The sequence below is a fragment of the Anoplolepis gracilipes genome, chromosome 17 (genome assembly GCF_047496725.1).
Source record: "Anoplolepis gracilipes chromosome 17, ASM4749672v1, whole genome shotgun sequence".
In the NCBI taxonomy this organism is placed as follows: domain Eukaryota; kingdom Metazoa; phylum Arthropoda; class Insecta; order Hymenoptera; family Formicidae; genus Anoplolepis; species Anoplolepis gracilipes.
In genome coordinates this window covers 8,651,576-8,673,260 of record NC_132986.1, presented here as the reverse complement: position 1 = coordinate 8,673,260, position 21,685 = coordinate 8,651,576, and the positions used below count along the sequence as shown (strand labels likewise).

General features: G+C 47.1%; 2 protein-coding genes across 7 annotated transcripts in view; one reads left to right on the top strand and one right to left on the bottom strand.

The window, feature by feature from the left end:
- Dac (dachshund family transcription factor) overlaps nt 1–21,685 on the top strand; it is a 188,733-nt gene that overhangs the window by 143,647 nt on the left and 23,401 nt on the right. The gene's annotated exons all lie outside the window — the stretch shown is intronic.
- Plc21c (Phospholipase C at 21C) overlaps nt 12,836–21,685 on the bottom strand; it is a 119,622-nt gene continuing 110,772 nt past the window's right edge. The window contains exon 23 of the mRNA XM_072910034.1: nt 12,836–13,509. The gene's annotated coding sequence lies outside the window, so the exon portion shown is untranslated. The remainder of the gene's footprint in view (nt 13,510–21,685) is intronic.

Here is a 21,685-nt window from a genome sequence, read left to right as displayed (position 1 = left end):
CACGGGCGTGCATCGAGCGCCTCGAGCGAGTTTTCGAAGCGAGGCTTATACTCGCCGATAAATCAAAAAGCCGTAGAGAGCCGCACCGCGCTTTAAGATCTTAGCTCGCGTCTGTCCGTTAATTCCGCCTTTATCGTATTATTCTACGTTGGGGGTCTTCAACTTAAACCCCGTAACTTCTCCCTATAACGTTCCCTCAGATTCACCTCCGACTCGCCGCGTCTTTTGGTCTAATGGAGGGAAAGCGAGATCGGACCAAACCCCGCGATTGCCTAATCGAGAGATCGTATCAAATGTCAAACTGTAATAGAATAGTTACCGCTGCGTAGTCCATTTTCCTTTAATCAGCCATTCGATCTTACGACTTGCGCAAACTATTCTCGATCCATTTCTAGAAATATTATCTGGTAAGATTCTCCCGACATATAATCCTTTATTGTGTATAATACAACTATACGATGTATCATAACGATGTATTATATAATAATTTTCAACGATTAAAACGTGCCTCCAAAAATATTGTGAATTCTATTTATAAAGCCGAAGGTGTCGCGTGCGATAAAATATTAAATGGACAGATGATAAGAATGTACAGATGACCATCAATTTAATCCGTTATCTATATATAGCAAGTAAATTCGAATTGGCGTAAATTACAAGTTGACAGAGGAGAATGTAAATTGCATCGTGAAATTACTGTTGTTTTAATCGAAAATTCCAGTCACTCGTTTTGTATTTATATTTACTGTAGTTTTTCACAAACGCATTAAGTGCGCAGATTCAATCTGCCTTCATGAACGCGCACATTCGCGCCGGGGATCAGAACTGGATCTTTGGTTCCCGCTCGCAGATATAATATCGCGGATTTTCGAGGCTCGACAATGTCGACGTCTCGTCTGACGTGACAACAATGCGAGACTCGATAAATATGTAAAAGTCGGGAAGAACGTTCACGCCATATTCGTGGCTTTACGAAACGCGACGTGCTATTCTATTCAAGAATAATGAGTGAAATGGTCTCTCGGCTAAAACTGGCGTAACCGTGCCTCAGAAAAATTATGCAATTAAAATATTGTTCAGCGAGAGACGTACGTGATAATAATATAATAAATTCAACAGTTACGAGAAAATGTCACGTGTAAATTAATTAATAAATATTCGATTATGCAGCATTTCTTCGATATTGTTGTTTAAAATGATTCGCACGAAGCTGGAATTTTCGATAAACACGAGACGAACGTATAGACGCGAATGAGTTTCGGTCGATTCTCAGGAAAAACGACTCGGCGAGGCCAGGCCCTCGCGGTAACACGAGCCTGTGACAACAGCAGTCCATTAGTCAACCAGCTCGGTGTCAATACATGAATATGACAGCCAGTCTCACGGAATATCCTATCCATCCTCTTTCTCCCCCTCATCTTCTTTCCCCTATTGCTTCGTCCTTCCGACCGTAACGTCAAGCGAAACCATTACTCGCCCTATGATATCGCAAATATAGTAAATAGTCTACCCGCATTGTGCGCCCTATCGATAACTTTATCCGTACGAGCGATGTATGCGTTCTCGGCGCATGTTTCGCACGCGTACGACATTACGTTATCACTTAAACGACGATGTTGAGATCTCGTGTGTCGCGTGTATCGTTATTGATTTATATTTTCAGAGTAGACCTTTGGTGTTAGATGAAATAGTTATGGATTAAATTTTCACAAAATGGGCTTTCAAAATATTTTCTACTTACATCTCTTAGTATTTATGGGGCGATAAATACATCATTAAAGGCAATGTATTAATTGCGCGTCGGAAATATACCGAAGATTCGTGGCGTTGTGTTAGAAGAGGAATTTTACCGTAAAAAAAAATAATAGTTCGTTAAGAAGCCTCCGGTGTAATTTCGTCTCTGTTGAGGGCGGATCTTATGGCGATCGCGAGACATAAGGCGATACATAATTTCGTGCGTAGCTGCTCGCGCGGCTCGCAGGATTCTAAGATGATTGATGACCAGCCAGTCCCACGGATATTTACGCAGGCACTTCGTAAGACTTCCTCCTCTCATTCGACTAATGACCGCCTTGTAAGAGATACCGTGTCAACCTTTACCGTCCGCCGCGCCGGCCGACAACGACGACAACGACGACGACGACGACGACGACCTCGGGGCGCTTTAACGAGGGCGTATCCGTCGGCAGTTTTTCCGATCGAGTGCTCCGTGTTACACACCCCTTTTTTCCCCCGCGGAACGACGCACACGTGCGCGAAGCTTCTGCCAAGCCATCCGGCCTGGAGTTTAAAATACCAAGAAAACAGCTCAGATCGATTGTTAGGTAAACTCTGAGTAACAATGATAATAAAAACATTTAACGAGTTCAAGAATACGCGCAGCAAAGTGTAACGCTTATTAAAAATGCAATGTCAATTCGGAAAGGAATTTATCGTCCTCCGAGGGTAAATCGTCAATTACGTCTTCTCGTTATACGATATCATTACGAGAGACGCAAGTGTGTCAACGACGTCGACGGCGGAGACTCGCTTTATGCGCGATTCTACGGGCAATTTGTGCTCACGGAATCGAAATCGTACGCGATACAACGACGGCGTGTCGAGGGGGAAGCAACGTTATTAGCCCGTTTAAAGCCCCGCTTGGCATTTCGGTAAAGGTTGAAATCTTCGACCTCCTGCCGGGTAGGTGGGTGGGTGGGTGGGTTAGGTTCGTATTATCTTAGCAGGGGTTGCGAGAAACCCGGCTTCCTTTGCCTCGGTGGTATCATGACGGCAAGGGAAGTTGTCAGAGTTGAATGCGCGACTTTGTTGAGACGATGAACAATGAGATGACCTTTCGCAGCTAGCGAATATACAGCGCCTCGCAATTCTGCTCACAGTATATAAAAGATCAATGACCTTTGTGCTCGATTTTTTGATAGTTTGTTGAATGTTGAACAACATTCCTTCGAAGAAATAATAATTGAAAAATTCATAATTGAAAAATCTCATTTCGAGTTTCAATTATGTATTTAATGAAGCTTAATTTATAACAGAAACTTGACTAATCTTATTTTGTTGATTTTTGCCACAAATGTGAAAAGATTATAAAAAACACAGGAATGACGTCATTGTTATTAGCTTTTTTCTGTACCATATGAGGAAGAGCCAGTATTCAGTGGTTATGAGGCTCGTTTCCCACGTTTCTTCCGGCGCTTACGCAAACGCGGAATATCGCATTTAGACTGTGCGTTCGAATCATTACGAAATCGTGCTCCGGGCAAGTGTTCGTGACTGGTATTTACCCATCCGCGCTAATATTAATATTAGTATCGAAACGTTACGTCCGAACGATGAAAGAATAACAAATACAAGGTAAAGAAACGCGCGATGGCTTCTGGATTCGATCCTCTGACGGATATTCTGGCCGAGTACGTCTTGTCATATCGTAACCTCGGATGAACGAACGACATTTTCGCGCAAAAGCAAAAAGCTTCCGACACGCGTAAACCTTTAGAACCGCGGAAGCCTGGGAACCGACAGCCGCCTTTATCGCCGGTTTACACGGAGCTGCGGCCTCCCTGTAATTAGCCGAGTCGTTTGTCGCGAGACCCGTCGAGAGGAACACCCCTTTCAAGCCTTCTCACACCCCCTTATACCTCGTGGGCGCCTCCTCTCGTAGCAATCTGTGAAAGATGCGTTCTGTTAACTATCTTAAGTTGTGCCGCGTGAGCAAAAAAGAAGCTCCAAGTGATAGTTTTTCGATCAATCATGTCGCTGTATTAAGTCTCGCTTAACGGTCAATTATTTATCTTTCGATTTAGCGATCAAGTAAGAAGCAAAATTTGTCTTCTCATGGAAAAAATCGTGAAGAAATTATTATAGACAATTAGAATAGTCTTTAGATGGAAATATCTTTACTATAGTATAACATCTTCGATACACGAAGAGATAGTTATCTCTAATGACAAACATTACGTTCAATCGTATCCGGTTACGGTTATGGGACACGCTCGATCGAACGAGCGCGTCGCGTCGCTCTAATGCGGAATTAATCTCTATGGTGAAAAAAAAAAGTAACTGTAACGACCTGCCGACGCGTTATCTGTCGCGTCCTCGTACGAACGACAAACGGAATTGAAACTGCACAATCAACTCGCCGAGATTTATATACGACTCTCCCCTCGAATTAGCCGGGCCGTAATGCTGGGATCGGGTGTCGGTGTAATTGGGACCCGAGGGACTTTCCCGCGTTTCAACCCCTGCTCGGCCGCGCCGCCCACGCGGCAACGTCGTCCCCAGAGTTGTGCCTCTCTCGACGTTCTCTCCTTCGTTTCACCGTCCTGCGACGGACGACGGAGTCGCGCGATCGACAACGTCGCGACAAAGAGAACGACTAAGAATGATTTCACGCTAGCATGACGACGACTGCGAAATATCGGTGGATGAGGACCGTGAAAAGTAGGTCGGCTCACGGTCGATTGGCTTGTTGCAAACAAAATTACGAGAATGCCAGGTCGACGGCACCATCGTGTCGAGATGATTCGGCGGATTATTATCGAACTAATCGTTTCTTGTCGGGCTAGAAAAATTTACAAAGATATTCCAAACGGTATTACCTTTAAAAAATCGTACCGACGATATTAATACGCGTTTCTGTTCTTTTTTTTTCTTTTTTTTTTTTTTTTTTCTATTCCGTCACGAGTCGAAGGCTAATTCTCAGAAAAATCGACAAAGATAACGCCCACGATGACAATGTTGATGACAACGATGCCCTCGTGCGTAACGGCAGCTGATTCGCTTTGAAGTGAACGTTTATAGCGATCGACGGAACCCTCTTCGATGTTGTAGCTATGTAGTAGCTACGTAAAACCAGAGTAGAGAACGCAACGTTGCTCACCCCCCGTCTGTTGATGGTCGTATGATGTGCACGTATGCACGCACACAAATTCACACACGCGGAAACGTGCCAATGACCACCACCCTTTTGAGCGCATACGAAGGAACGTCTCATCTTTCTCACCGCGAGTATTCTGATTCATTGAATCCTGCCGAGCGCGATGTCGATCCTGTTCACTGCGCACCGAACGAAGTCACCGCAGTGGACAAACATTAGGAGACTCGCGCGCGGATGGTGCGCTCATGCCGGAAGTTGGAGGGTATTAGCCCGTCGAGCGGAACGAGAACGCGTTGCTATTGCCGGCAAAATAAGCACGTGGAATATGATGTTGAGCGAGGCGAAACGGACGACGAGCTTCGCCGCTCGAAAAAGGTCGAACTTTCGAACGGCGACGACGGTACCAAAAATAACGACGACGACGAGATGGTGCTCGTCGTGTGCCCCGTTCGTTCCCGAATGCCCCGCGCGGACGTTTTTGTCGCATAATTCTCTGTGTACTCCCGTTTCAAATAATGACACGGCAAGAGCGTATCTAATGCACTGTGACAAAGAATTCAAAGAGAGCGCAGAGGAAAGGTTTCACCCCGATCCGTCGTTGACGACGGAAGAGAGAGAGAGAGAGAGAGAGAAGGAGGGGGGGAGAGGGGAGATGCGCGAGGGGAGGAAAGCAGCGAAAGAGAACACGCGCGAGACGAAAGAGGCACAGAGAGAGAGAGAGAGAGAGAGAGAGAGAGAGAGAGAGAGAGAGAGAGAGAGAGAGAGAGAGAGGGAAAGAGAAAGACCGGGCAAAGGGTTCGACCGCGCTCATCGGCTTACCCCCTTTGTGGCAGTTTAGCGTTTCATGTCGTATTCCGACTCATTGGAAATTGAGGAATACAGAAGAGGCGCAAAAGGGATACGGCTTTGAGATAAAAAGAACGTTGGGCGGCGACGGTGCCGCCAGTCAGCAGCGAATGCTGTATAACGCTACTCCGCGAAAATAAACCCTTCCCTCGCCTCCTGTTCGTTAACCCACCCCCGTTGACAACGTGAGGGCAGGAACCAGGCGCGGGGATTACGTGGCTCTACCGTCAAAGGTGTCGCCGTGTTGGACCACCTCCGCGTTCATCTCGCAGATTCAACGAAGCGATTCATCGGAAAGTCCAGAATCTAGAAAGGAGGGGACACTTTTTCTCTAGAACGTCAATTTGTCAATGGAACGTGCTTACACATGCTTTGAGAGAGACGAAAGTTCAATTTGACCACGCCATAGTTTCGTTGCAGAATCGGATTCTCGAAGTACGATCGGTAATCCGAATAGTCATTCGAGCGGTCGATGTTCGTCTTGCCAATCAAGGTAACCAAGCTCGAGCCTCGGTCTTTCCTCACAGAACTCAGCGAGGTTCACCGTGTGTCCCAGGACCACCGAGCTGCACCGGAGTCGAGGAGTTGATGGTAACCGGCTACAAGCGGAGGGAGAGGGGTTGGTAGGTGCCGCGGTCACTTTGTGAACTAACCTGGCTTTGCCCGCTGTTTAATTAAGTCTCGCCTAGACTACTCGCCCTTTCCGCACCCCCGTTCCCCGTTCCCCGTTCCCCGTTCCCGTCCTCCGCCACACCGGTAGGAATACCCTCCTCTCCCCTTGAATTCGCTCTCCCGACCCTCCGTCCGACCAGCCACGACACTCGCTTTGCCCGGCCACGACCTCGTGAATATGACACTGCTCTCTCGGAAACACAGAGAGGGAAGGAGGGAGAGAGAAAAAGAGAGAGAAAAAATTAAATCGCACCTACTGTTACGACGCGACCAAAGGGTAACCGAAACCGCCCTTCCGTCGTCTTCCTTTCGGTCCTTCTCTCGCGCGGCCAAAGCATCAGGGAAAGCCGGGAAAAGGGTGCCGAGATCCGTTAATAACTACGAATCCGGAGAGATGAAAGCGACTGTCGAGTGTCGTAACTGACACACAACGAGGAATAATGAAATTTCGTTTCTCACGAAGAGTACAGCCAAATTGATTATTTCTTCTTTCGGGAACGCGACGATAATTCGACATTATTTAAAATTCCATCCTAAAAATATATATAATATTTTAATCTATTGTGTTCAAAATTCAATAAGGAGAGATGTACCGACTGTATATATATACACACACACCCCTACAGGTCTCTCTCCTTTCCGCGGCGCGCATTTTTTCCCTCCCCGTGTTTAACTTGCCGGCCTCCTTCGGGGCCCGGAGGCACGCGCGTATGAATTCGCTCGCGCGTAACAGTGAGCTTCCGTAATATAATTGTTAATGCGCTGATGGACCTCGGGCGGCGTTTATACATTGCGCACGCCGATGCGATGCGGCGCGCTGGACGCGTCGTCGTCATGGGTGCCAGCCCTCCTTACCGTAAAAATAGACGCACAGCATCAGCATCAGCATCAGCATCAGCATCAGCATCAGCATCAGCATCGGCAGCTGCCGCTGCTGCAACAGCAACAGTAGCCATTACGGCACGCCTCGCTCGCCACCTCGCATTACGGATGATCACTGATCGCGAAGCGGAGAGAGAACGCTCTTTAAAGAAGTACACGCGGCGTAATCGTCTCTTCCCGCGCGCGACACACAAAGGGGTTCGCTCGCGAAGAGGAATCGTTATCCAACGGTATTTGCGTCAGACTTTTTCCTCTTTCACCCTGGGATATCTTCGCGCGCTGTACTAAAGATAACCGCGCCGATAGCGCGACAATTACGCGTACATACGTGCGCGTCAGAAATACACGCCGGCAAAGGGGTACCGTTTTCACGCGGCGCCGCTCTTCCGCGGCAACGAACCGTCCCCGCCCCTCTCCCCTTCCGTATGCGCCCCTTCTCTCCTTTTTACTCTCTTTGCTTCATTTCAATACATGCGCAGTTCATCTTATTGTTAGCTACGATGGAAAAATAATTGTTAGAGAAATATTTTATAATATTTATATTAAATCGATCCATTTATCTATTTTCTTTCTCGAAAGCGAACGAGACGGTGAACTTATTTCACAATTTGCCTCTTCGGTATCATAGTATTTCGTAGAAGGGAAATTATTAAGTTTGGCGAATTTTCTGAGTGTGCTTCCGAACATGAGCCCGGGCCGATGATACTTGGACGGTTGCGCGAGGGCGAGACTGACACGCCGGAGGGATGAATTTCTCGGTTACCTGGGCAAGTGTATGCGATGCGTAATATTCCCGGCAGGCAGACGGGAAAAATATATGTACCGCGTGCGCGAGACGATGAAAGAAAGGAATAAAACGCGAGAGCTTATTTACGCGAGCGGGCGCACACGAGCGCTCCGCCGGGAAATAGGCGGTGGCTCCGGCTTTTCTCGCGGATTTGTAATATACATGTATGCGTCGCTCGTATAGCACTCGTACACACATAATATATAACGTATACATATATATATATATATATATATATATATATACACACATATATATACGGCCGCTCTTTCATTCCAACGCGAGATAGAAGCACGCGATTTTCCGTTACGAGCGTTGCGCTCGGAAACGATTTAGCGCTTAGAGATAAAACCGCCATGATTATTCTACTTGAGTCACGTTATGCAACGAGAAGTTGAAAATCGGTATATAAGATAATGTTGTAGATAACGTCGCATTAATGGCACGTTAGTGGCGACTTCAAGCATACTGATTAATCAACGGTGCGCGCAATTTTTAACACTCCAACAATAGCATCACGACGGCAGCAACAGTGGCACAGAGACGTCTATATTACATCGTTAATTTTCTGAATAATAAAGAATCAATATAACGTTATTTTATTTGTTTCAAACAGATTTGCAGAGGTTCATCAATTTTAACGAAATAATAGACGCAGATTCTAAAACGTCGGCGATTTAAATGCCTTGGCGGTGTCCGCTGCTGTCGGTGCGACCTCCGGGCACAAAGTACGAAGGGCTCGACAAGTGCATGAATTAATACACACAGAGGGATGGGTGGGCCGTGTCTCGCGCGCGATAAGCATTCCCGCGGATATTTTACGCGGTTGGCATTTGGAGTATCGGTCTCGCGCGCGTACAAAGGCTCGAATGTCTAGGATGCTTGGGATCGCCGTCGCGCGAAAAGTCGCCGAGGGACACAGGCGGAACGACAGACAAAGAGAGAGAGAGAGAAAGAGAGAGAGTGATGAAGAGGGAGGAGGTGCGGTGCACCTAATCATATTTCACAATAACGCGCTGCGTCGACGAGCTATAATAAACAAAGCGGGCGTAAGAAACACCCGTGTACGTAGATGCATACACGTACACAAGGAGAGCGGTGTGTAAACCCGGTGTTGGCATAAATTCGGGCGCACACACTCTCTCACGCACATATATGCGAAGATAGAGCATTCGTATAGAGCGCGCGTTTACATAGGCTCGCTCGTGCGAGGAGACGACGGCGTGGCGCGGCGCGAGAAATTTCGTCGCTACGGAATTTAGATGAAATTGCGCGAATTACTTGGGAGCCCGGGCGTACACATATTTATGCTCGCGCACACGAGAGGATACACGTTATATGCGCTCGCGCGAATACACGACGATGCTCTCCAGGTCGTCGTCGATTCCGCGCGAATGGTGAACGTTGCGATTATACATATACGTATACGTATGGTATGTGTGTATATTCTTGCACGGGAATTCTGGGCGTCTCGTCTTGCCATGCTTGGAAATGCTCCGGGCGTGGAATGCAGGTACGAGAAAAGAAAACGATATTTCGCAACGGCAACGACAACACACGGGGGGGTTGATTGCGAGCGCGTTCTCGACTCTTCGAGAACAGCCAGTCCGGCGAGTCATTCATCGAAAACAGATTTTTCGCGCAATTTCTCGCGAAATTTATATGGCAACGAGAATTATCGGTTTTCTATCGGGTTCCCTTTCACGCCGAAAGACCGCAATTAAAAAATAAATGCGTAATGCACAACGAATATTAATATACCATATACCCGACGTCGCGTCGGGGAAATCTATCCTTACGCCACGTTGTGCTGCGCGATAACACGAGTAAGATTATTATTACGTGCGATATAACGGTAGCTTTGAATCTCTAATGCAATTCATAACGAGATATGGTTGAAAAAAAAAAAAAATAGAAAAAAAATAATGTAACGCTCGCGCCTTTGTCTTTTTTTCTTTTTTGTCGCGCGCATAACCGACTTTGGCTCGCCCGCCGACCGTGCGACCGTTAATGGAGATGTAATATTTAAATGCGCGACCGGCCGGCATTGCGTAATGAAATTATTAATAATAACGATCGCGCGCGCGCCCGCGCGCTGCGGTTCTCGTAGTTTCAACTGGTTATTAGATTTTAATCGCACTCTCGCATGCTGCGCCGCGCATAGAGCAAGAGAGCAAGCGAACAAGTTCACGATTCCCTGGGACAGGATTTTTTCCGGCTGTCGGCGGAGGCTAACCCGCTATTTAAAAGTGATTTTCCCCCATGAAAACGGAACCTCGAATTATGCGAAATTACCCGCTGGAAGGTGTAAATAAATAAATGTCCGTACACGTAACTGCTAACCGGTTATTACGTGTCGCCTAGCTCGGCGACACCGATCCTGACACCCTCGACGTCCCTCCCCGATTGCTCTCTTTCAACTCCCTCGCTCGTCTCTCTCTCTCTCTCTCTCTCTCTCTGGAGCCTCCCCCTTTCCCATCAGTAACACCGTGGATATGTCAATGCGGGGGATCACGCTAAGCTCAATTCTCCGAACATTATCATTCTCGCGCCTATACACGGTCTAACCACTCGATGAGTCCATTAACAACTACAGTTATCGTTGCGCAATGATTTGAATCGCGTTATCGAATCCCTCGATAATTTTCACAACCAAATGTACATTAAAACGTTGCATGTTTGCGGTTTTCAGTCGGGATGATTTTCGATAGAAGAAGCGTTGATTGTAAATTTAGTTTATCGTCTGTCAAAATTTAACAAAAAAAATTTAACAAAAAAAGAAAAAAAAAAAAATACTTAATATCTACACATCTCGCCGTTGCATCTTACGAAGAAGAGCCACCAGGGACCAGATCGTTGGGCTAAGATCTCCGCCGCGAAAGGGAAGTTGACGGTTGCGTATATGAAAGACGTCGAATTCGTACAACCCCCGTAATACGAGTCGTCGTAAAGTAGCATTCTCTTGTAAGTCCTTCTGTCGGTCGGTCTGGCTACCATCTACGGCTTTCTATTATGCATGCGTCCCTTATTGGTAGTAAACGCGGGCTCACCCTCCTCTTCGACTACCCCGCTACCGTTGTCGTCGCACTCGTGCTACCCACTCCCCAGTATTCGGAATTACGGTCGTAAGCATATTTCTAATTATAACATCGCGAGGAAAGACCGCCACCGCCACTACCACGGACAGACGGAGAATTCCATAAATTATGTAGGAGCCGAGACTAACGCCCGGGCATTTTGCCCGGCGGTAAGAACCACCCTACTTTCTTGCCAAGGGACGCGCTGATGAACGAGGGGTGGGCGTCCGCGACGCGGAAGTACAGCCCTTTTAAAGCGATTTATAGGTAGTAACACCGCTACCAATAGTTAACGGTATTTCCGCGGGAAAAAAAAAGGAAAAAAAAAAGAGGAGAAAGATTAAACGTTTCAGAGTAAAGATTAAAAAGTAACGCGCTCGGTAACCGACATATATCTCACACGAGCTATCTTGTGAAAGCGGATTTAATTAAAAAAGTACGAGCGGATTTAATTAAAAAGAAATGTTGTTTAACAAACGGTAGAAAAATCGCCCGGCACGCTAAAAGCGAGTATGTAAGCAGCGTAATAAACGAAAAAATGTGAATTGAAAACCGCGCGCGTACGTATTCATGGCGACGTTAAATGAACATTGTGGCGCGATCGAGCGGAAAGTTGATTCGAGTGGCCGTTATTAATGCCGCAGCACGCTCGCCCGCTTAATTCGATAACATGCGGTGCCTTTAAATTTTGATTTGTCATAACGAGAATTAACGTCCGCGTTAAATACGTTCGTCATCCGCGCATGTCAATTCGAAACTAGCGCGCGCGCGCGCGCGCGCGGTTACACGCGCGATTACGACGCAATACGCTCGCGCGATCCGCTTTATCCGCGAGCCGCTACCAATTTGGCATCGAGAATGGTCCATAGTCATTAATGGGTCGTACGCGTTAACGATTATGTTTTCGGCTGTAATCATCGGATCGATTGTACCGGTCATCGGAGTAATAAAGCGCGATGGAGAAAGAGAGAGACAGGGAACGCGATGCGCGAGCGTGTCGATGACAATGATGATGGCACGACGGTAATTGCTGGAAAGCGTAACTTTTGTGGTCATCGATGATCCCGTTCAACGGTCATACTTTTCGCGATCATCATTTTCAACCCTGGATCAAGCACTCTACTCTCTATCTACCTTTATGGAACATATATATTTTTGTTAGGTATATAACATACATATATTGCAATTTAAAGGAAATTTATCTGTTACATTTTATTCAATTAACTTGTTGGCGTAGCGATAAAGATACGTGATGGTGAGATTTTGCATTTTTCTCGAAAATATGAACGAGACTCAAACGAAACTAACGAAATTTAACGGCATCTTAACGACTATGATCTCATAATCTATTTGGAATTTGGGCAAGAGGCTTCTTCGAGAATCTCGCTTTATCGACGCTCCCGATTTCGCGATTACGGCATTCGAGCAATTCGCACACTCGAGCGATAGGGGGAAGGGTGGAGACGAGGGAAAATCGCGGAGGTCGAGAAACAAGCGTGAGAGGGTGAGAGAGACGAGGGCAAGACGGCGAGCTAAGACGTTCGCGGTTTCGCGCAAGAGGCCGACGGGGGTCCTTCGCCGTAATTACGTTAACCGCAACCGCCAAACACCGGCACGAGGGGGTCCCAAAGTGCCCTAACCCGCTCGAACCTACCACTTCGTCTACCCTTACGCCCGTTCACCGTCGAATTAGAGGCGCGCGCACGGCTACTACCGCTACTAGCTACTGGAATCGCAGGTTAACCGGAATTACGCGAGCGTGACTGCAATTTGTTCGCAATGTGTTCCACATTAATAGATGGCTCAATTTTTTCTACCGACCAACGCAAACACGCACGATAATATACAAGTATGATATACATAAATTACACGTCGATTAGTTACGAAAAATTGGAGAAGAAAAACGGATTTCGATCGACGCGTCTTTCACGATAATGGACGGCCGGATGCGAGAGCCGGAAACAAGAGCACAAATACGCACGTTTATAAGCGTTGGTCTATTGACTATTTCAAGAGGGTTTGCGAACCGACCGGCGAGAACGAACCCTTTACTTACCGCCATCGCTATACTCGCCGGAAACACATCTCTACGCGCGCATTGAATTAGTAATACCGAAGGTCTTAGAGCCGGAGAGACTTGTATGTGTAAGCTGTAATTGCATTAATCGCGGTGATATTTTGGGCTCAGGTGCCTTCGCGCCCGCTACGGCTCGTTAATAGCTGCCATTATCGTTTCTGCTCCTGACGTAGGACGAACTGCCGCTGCACCCGAAACTCCGCCTGTCCCAAACTTTCGAGATGAACGCCCGTGAATCGCTTTGACGGTTAGACTCCTTGTCGAACCCGTACCTTGTCGGGGAAGAGCTTTCCTGCAGAACATATAATGTTTGCTTTTAGAGAGAAAGAGAGAGAGAGAGAGAGAGAGAGAGAGAGAGAGAGAGAGAGAGAGAGAGAGAGAGAGAGAGTTAAATTTAGTTGGTTGATTTTATGAAAGAATTTTGCTTTACAATATTTTTTTTTCTCTTCATAATTGTTTGAATTTTTTTCGTGATATTTATTTATATATTTTATATATTTTGCGCACAATTATAGTATTACGATAATTTGACGTCCGTCCAAACTCGATCGCAGATTATTACAACATGTCGCGATAGAAGATTCATCTATTCCTCTATAGGGATCGAATCGACGGTGGCTTTCGTTCCCATAGAACGGAGGAGACACTTTCGTACCGCGAATCACGAAACGATATTATCTCGCCCTCGATCGTCGACGACGTGTCCACTCGCTTTCGGGAACGATCGACGGGGAAACGAGAGTGGAGAACCGGAGAGAATACGCTCGTATATGCGTGTAGGTGTGTGTATGCGTATGAGAGAGAGAGAGAGAGAGAGAGAGAGAGAGAGAGAGAGAGAGAAGGAGTAGGAGTAGGAGAGAGGACAGGTTACGACGAAACATTAATCTCTCGCGGTGGCAATATCGGGCCGATGATATTCGAGGCACGAGTATTATACGAGGCGGTGTCATTAGTTAGCGGTGTGTGCGTGTGGCCGAGGTATAGAGAAAGAGAGAGATAGCGCGGCGCTAAGCGGGCGTTTGTGAAGGTGGCACGGTCACTGTGAGCTCGCGTGTCTGTGTATATGTGTATATGCGTTCACCCGATGTTGGACGGTAGTATCGATATGCAGGACCGTGATAATCGATTGCCGCATTCCTCGAGACGGAGCGATGTTGCGCGCTTTGAATACGGCCAGAGGGGCTCTCCCGATCTCGTGCACACGACGCATACGAAGCGCGAGCGCGCAGTAGATACGCCTCTCTCTCTCTCTCTCTCTCTCTCTCTCTCTCTCTCTCTCTCTCTCTCTCTCTGTATATACCCTCTCTTCTGCCATTGCATCTCTCCCCGTATCTTTCTCCCTTCTCTATCCGTCACATTGCCGTTCACACGTGTGCGAACGATTCAACGCCTACGCGATCCACTGTATAAGATCCATCTCTCCTCTTTCTCGCCCTCGGTCGAGGCCAATTTCGAAAATGGCTTTTTCATCTCGCCTTTTCGCGAATTCGTCGCGAGCCACTTAATATTTGCGATACGCCAATAAACTAATTGCGCAACGATCGAGTAATTATCGCAGAGATTCGCTCGACTCTTTTATTCGGCAGCTGATGCGCTTATATAGATTCGTTTCGTAAGAAGCTCTATCGTTACATTGTCGATTATTGTGTAATTAATTCTTCGATTTAGATTAGTTTTCGTGTGATGACGCGAAAGATGATGCCACCAAACGCATGATGATGACGCGTCATCGCGCGTATTCAACCAACAGCTGTCATTTCGCGATCGTATAGTCACCGCAGGAAGGGTCCTATGCTTCTCTCATCCTCCCTCCCTCTTTCCCTCCTCCTCCCCCCCTCTCTCTCTCTCTCTCTCTCTCTCTCTGTACATTTGCGCTCACTTGCCGCCCTATAACACCCTACGCCCTTGCGCACCTCCCTTCCTCTCTCTCTCTCTCTCTCTCTCTCTCTCTCTCTCTCTCTCTCTCTCTCTCTCTCTCTCTCTCACGGCTCGGTTATTGTTCACGTTAATTGATGCGTTATGTTTGATGCCGTTGTGATAGCCATTGTACGCGGGGTGTCCACTGATAACTGAGTTACTGACTGCGGCGGCCGGAGTGCACTCAAACCTAATTATCTCGGCCCAACTGCGACTGGCGCATTGCGTTGCCGCCGCCGTTCGTCCCTGATTCTCATGCGCGAGCGTTTCCGTCATGTCGATGACTCGCTTATGTTCTCGCGTACAATCGCAAAAATCTTGTATCGATGTATTCTTTGCGCCATGAAATACAAACGATAATATGATACGAGCGCGAAATGATAAATCAATTCTTGAAGGGAATTTGATTGACAAAATTAAATGATACTATTGCATATGTCATTTAAGAACATTTCACTAATTACGTAATTACAGTTTTAAAATTCGTATATATCGGCGAATTAAAAAGTAAGACGCAATCTTGGAAAGAAGGCGAATAGTCGACCAGGACCTTTTTATACACCGGAAGCTAAACTATAAAGAGTACAAGGGGGGAGAGCGGGGGAGAAACCGCTTGTCCGAAACAAAGAACAAAGCCTCTACCTTTTCGTGGCGCTTTCGCGGCGTGATTAGACAGGCCTTCCAATTAACTGGTCGAAGGTGCTTTTCGGGCGCAACCTTGTCGTAAACTCGGCTTCTTTACGCACGCGACTCGGCGTAAGAACGAGCCGGCAGCGCCGGCGAACGGAAGCTCGCCACGATAAATTCTGAAAATCAATTCCGCGGCAAACGGGTCCGTTCCTTCGGTCCTTTCTCGCGGGAGGGCCGAAAACGGAGGTAAACACCATCAACCTCCACCGTATTCTCCGACGATGCCGAAAAAATATTCCTCGGCGGGTCATTGCGTTGCCCGGCCCGGCATCAGCAACCAGCGGCATCGGAAAGCAACCCCCCCTCCCCTCCCCTCCCCTTCTTTCCCTCCTTCTTAACCCTCCCCATCTTTTCGCAGAGTGCGGCATTTTTTCGACGGCCCCTTTAACGAAGAATATTCCCCGTCCGCGTCTCTTTATTGTCCGACGAAATTTACGATCGACACCGAGAGTCGCGGGCCCTTCGCAATAATTCGATCGTCGTTGTAAATGCGCGATGGGCGTCCGGCAGACGCGAGTCTCGAAAGGTCTTTCTCGGCCTGCAAAAAGTCGGCAGCGTTCAATATACATACTTTGTGGAAACGTCGCTTCGCTTCGCGAACGTAATTTCGTTGAATCGCCGCGATCGGCGCACCGAGTTGGATCCTCGCGACCAGCGGCCGTTCAACAAGAACTTGCCTTGCCGTTGCGCGAAACGGCGAAAAATATTTATCGAGAAAATAGCCAATCTCTCGTTATAACCCTCCCACCGCGGAGCTCCCATTCCGACGACAATACTTTCCACGCGCATGGTCCGAGCACGGCTCTCTCTCTCTCTCTCTCTCTCTCTCTTTCTCGTCCTCTCTTTCTTCCTTTTTCGTCCCCCATCGCCGTGTCCGCACACATATCGCAGAAAATTACATTTTGTCGGTTGTAAAGGGAACGTCGTAAAAATCGTAACGCCAGCGACGCTGACTGCGGTGCACGCCGGGCGAAATTGCACCGGCCCTCCGCCTATCTGTTGGCCATCAACATTGCTCCGCGCTTGATAGACCCTTTGTAAAACGTCATTCTACGAGCTTTTATACTCAGGCTCCTAGGCGGGCTCGAGTAGTTGTCGTTGATCCTCGCTTCTCTAACGCTGGCGCGTGTACTACCGTTGCTTCTAGTGCAAAATATAAACGCGCGGTAGAACAGAAAAAGAAAGAGAGAGAGAGAGAGAGAGAGTAACGTAAATAGAAAGATTGTAGATTTTTCAACTTCTTTTCAAGCTCCTTTTCAATTAAATTTCTAAATAAATACGAGGTAATCATTTTTAAGACTCGACATACGATTTCGTATCAAGAAGATCGTTTCATTATGAAAGCCACGAGAGAGATCGCGGCGCGTTGACCACGCGCGCGTGTATCGCTCGGTCCATCCGTATTGTTCGCGCGTCTGTGTCGCCGGCAACGACAAAGCCCCGGTAATTAAACTCGAGGAACGTCTTAGATGCAAAACGTACTTAGCGAGGCTTGCTCTCCCTCTCGCTTTCGCCGGTCGGAGAATCGACAGACTGCCGTGTAAAGGGGATCTCTCTGACCAGCGGGAAAGGAGCGAGAGAAGAAGAGCGGTCCTCTCCGAGTCGGAAAGGGATCCAAGGGTTTCCTGCCCTCTTCGTCCTTTCGTTGTCGGGCCTTGATGGATTTTCCAACCCTCTCTTTCTATCCTCCTTCCCGAACTAGAAACCTGCCTGCTCGAACCTGGCCAGTTTCGACTTAAACTACGGATCTAGTTTCCAACGCCCGACACAGAGACGTAAAGAGAGACGAAGGAAAGAGAGAGAGAGAGAGAGAGAGAGAGAGAGAGAGAGAGAGAGAGAGAGAGAGAGAGAGAGAGATGCATAGAAGTCGAAGCCAGCTTCCATCCATAATGGCATAGTCTTCTCTCTTCTGGGTTTCCACAAGTTGGCGAACTCGCTACTATCGAGCAATATTGTTGTTGGTAGAGGTGGGAAAGTTCTTTTATTCTTATATATCTTTTAGTAATGTCGGATTAATACATCGAAAAATATTTGCCTTTCCGTGGAAAATTTAATTTTCCTAATTTTTTGAATATTTCATATATTATTATGATACGAAATAAAATGTTTATAATATTATTTTGACCAAAATTTTTTTTTATCGAAACGCTAAAGCCTGGTATATATATAAAATTATTATTATTAATACACACATTTCGTTCAGTATATTATCTGAAAAAGATTTAAAATATAAGATGGAGAATATATGGAATATCCCGGCGATTCCCTTCGTGCCTAATCTAACGAGGATTTAGAATACCAGGTGCGAGGTTCTATCACAGAGCTTAGAAACTAATAGAGACATATTTGACCAAAGGAGTAGGTTGGTTCCCGGGGATCCGCCCTAAGTCGTTCGACGGCGGCGGCGAACGCTTACGTTATCAAAGTGTGCTCATGGGATTGATTCGTTGGTGCGTTCGTTGATTGCTATGGGAGAAAGGTGTCGGACGAATGCCTAAAAATAAAAAGAGACCGAGGGAGAGAGAGAGGGAGAACGACGAAAAGTAATAAAGTAATAGCCGCGTCTTCTTACGCCGCGCCACGCGGCTCGCCTTCTTTCCGGCGAACGAATAGATAGAATCCCGCAAAATAACGCCCAGGTAGGAGACGGTGCTCATTCACGACGGCGACGCGACGGTTTCACGTTCCAAAGCGAGACACCTTTGCCGCTCACGTTCCAATGGAGACTCGTCTCTCGTCTCTCGTCTCTCGTCTCTCGTCTCGACCCGCTCTACCTCACCTCACCTCACCTCGTATCAAACTCTGGCGTTCCTCCGTAAGTGTCTACTACCGCTGCGTTCGCTTTTCGAGCGAAAACGCCATGGTAGTGGCGAGCTTTCAGGTGCGAGACCCTCTCGACGCGACACTCGGCCGACACCTCCGCCGATCGCATGTTTCACAAACGAACTCGGTCTCTCTCCTCTTTGAATTCGAGACACCCGCCGTATACAAAGTTGGCTACCGCTGATTGTAATTACTCAGCCCTCTCGGTTAACGAGACATCGGCCCGCCGTCGCCGCCGTCCGACGCGGTATGATGGATCGCTCGCTACGCGAACACGGTGACGAAAATCGTTCCTCCGTCGCTTCTCGCAGTGTCTCCCCCTTGTTTTCGCACGTCGAGTAGAAAAAGACGGAAAGAGAGAAAGAAAGAAAATTAATCAAGCCCAACATTCTTTCGCATTTGTATTTGATCTCTTTTGTCGATAACACTGCTGAAACAATGATATTATTTAATTAACAATCCGACAATTTCAATGACGCACAAATGCAGGCTAAGTTATTTACAAGGAAAGAAGCGATTAGCGTTTGCGGGACGATCGATACGGATTGGTCCTCCAAACGCGTGTCTGAGTCGCGGCATTAAAGGGTAGACTGTTCGGTAATTGTCGGCAAATATTAATAACTGTAGAAGGGAGAGGGACGAGGCGGCAGCTCGCGCGGATTCAAAGAGAGCGAGCGGCCGGTACGGAGGAGACGCCGACTGCTTCGCGCGAGGGTGAGCTCGTCGAACCGGTTATACTTGAGAGCAAATACATAATGCCTCGATGATTTTCCCGCCGGAGGGGAGAGCCGGCCGTGATTGAAATTTGGAAACTCGCTTTGACACAATTACCCGAACCGTTCTGTTCTAAAGACGGTTCACTGTGCCGGTGCTCCGTAAACTGCCGCCGAAAGAGAAATTACTCCATCTTTCGCGCGAGAATCGACTTGCAGAGTAAATTGCGTTTATATATTGCAAAGTTTGCGTAATTTGCATCTAGCGTTGTTCACTTATAATATCATTCCAATTGGCAGACGATGACAGTTGTCAAACGTCAACCTGCGATCAATCTACGTGCCAAAGTATATATAAGGAGTAAATCGACTCTTCGGTTGCTTCATCAAATTCCACGGAAATCGTTATATGAAAGGAAGCCCCGAAGGTGCGCATCATAAGAAGCCCTTCTCTTCGATCGCCTTCGCACCGGACTTATTCATCGCCGATCATCGGCGTCACGTTCGCGATAACGTTTGACACTTTGACGCAAAATAAAACGATATTAGTCACATCCGCTTTTTACATGCGTATTTTAAATGCGAGAATAATCTCCTTCAAAGAGATTTTTTTTTAATATTTCAGTCAAAGCGATGTAAAATAAATGTTAATTAAAAAAGATTTTTTAAATAATTCAATAAAAACAAATAATTTAAGACGCGAAATTGCATTGTTTGCAAATTTATATGACGCAGAAAGCATAGCAATTTTACTGTCGTCGATTTAATTTGATTATATTCTTTCCGTAATATAACCGCAATCATAGACGTTGCGCATGGCGATTGTTGTTATTTGCTAATACCTGGATACTGTTACGCAAAGATATTCTCTAGGCGTATACGTAAATCTTTATCAATCTATTTATCCATCGATAAATCCGTTATCCTATCGATTCAACAATCTATCCGCTTCATATCTCTCCCGCTCGCCGCTCGCCGCTCGTGCTGCAAGTTGAAGACGACAAGACGGGGTGGCGGTGGCGGCGACGATGACGATATGCATCTTGTTATACGTAAACAATGTACCCGTGGCAATATTATCTGGGTAGATTGTACCGAGGCATTCATGGCTACAAGCACGGGGACGTAAAACGATTCGTCTTTCTTCGATCTCCGCGCCAGCCACGCGTGTAACGCGATATCGTATACCTGGTATACGACGACCAAGAGACGACCGATCGCCAGGGAGGTCGCCCGTCTTCCACCTGCCATAATTTCGTAGATCCTGCCTCCCCTCCTCCGCGATGCCTCGTCTTCGCGATGCCCTCTTGAATTTCGAAACGCGCCATCTTCGAGTCGAGCGATCAGGACGAAAGGATGGAACTCGATATCGAATTCCGATCACGCGCGCGGTGGCGGAAAGACGGGAAATAATCGGCGGGAAATAATATAGCTGGAAACGATTAATGTCTCGGCAACCCCTACTCTCGCGTAAGATTCGCGCGAATGCTCAAACCAACGAAAAAGAAGCGAAACACCCCCTCCCCCTCCCTCCGACGAAAGATAAATAACGGGACTACGCGAACGAGAATGGAAATGGACTGCAAAGCTCTCTTTCTCTCCGCCCGGAGATAGGGAGAGGAAAAGAGAAGGCAAATGGAAATCTCCTTTCAGAATCGTGAGCCGCGGCGACGTCGCGCAAGGGTTGAGATTCCCTTTGCTGGATGTTTAATGCGGCAATCTAGGGGCGTGATAAAGTGCCAAACGAATGCCGAAAGAGAATCGCGAAGTGAGCGCCTACCTACGGCACGGGCACGGTCGGTACACCGCTAAACGGTATATACAATGCTGGCACAAGCCATTACATTGTATAAACACGCGGTTCTCTCTGCGGCCTCCTACCCAGAAGAGTGGCGGCCGAGCCACTTGAGAAATTGAAACGCAGGAAGAGAAAGCTGCGGCTGCACTCGCCGATTCAAACCACTTCCACCCTTTCGGTATTTCTTCCCTTCATCCGAAACTCTTCCTTTCTCTCTTTCTTTCTCTTGCCTTTTTTTTTTTTTTTTTTTTATTCTCTTTCTCCTCTTTTTTCCAACGTGAAACCACAAAGATTTCCTTCCCTTTGCGGCAGCACTTGAAAGAACTTTGTAATATTTCGCCTTTCTCTTTCATACGGCCTTGTCTCGCAATGGACGACGGGCTCTTCGTCGTGAAAAAGTCGCATTTATCTCATCGTTAATATTGTTTAAAAAAAAAAACACAGATACCTAGTCGTTCAAATTAACATTGCTGATTTTTTCAGAGATTAATCGAATTTGGATCAAAATTTATGTAGAGTGATTTTTT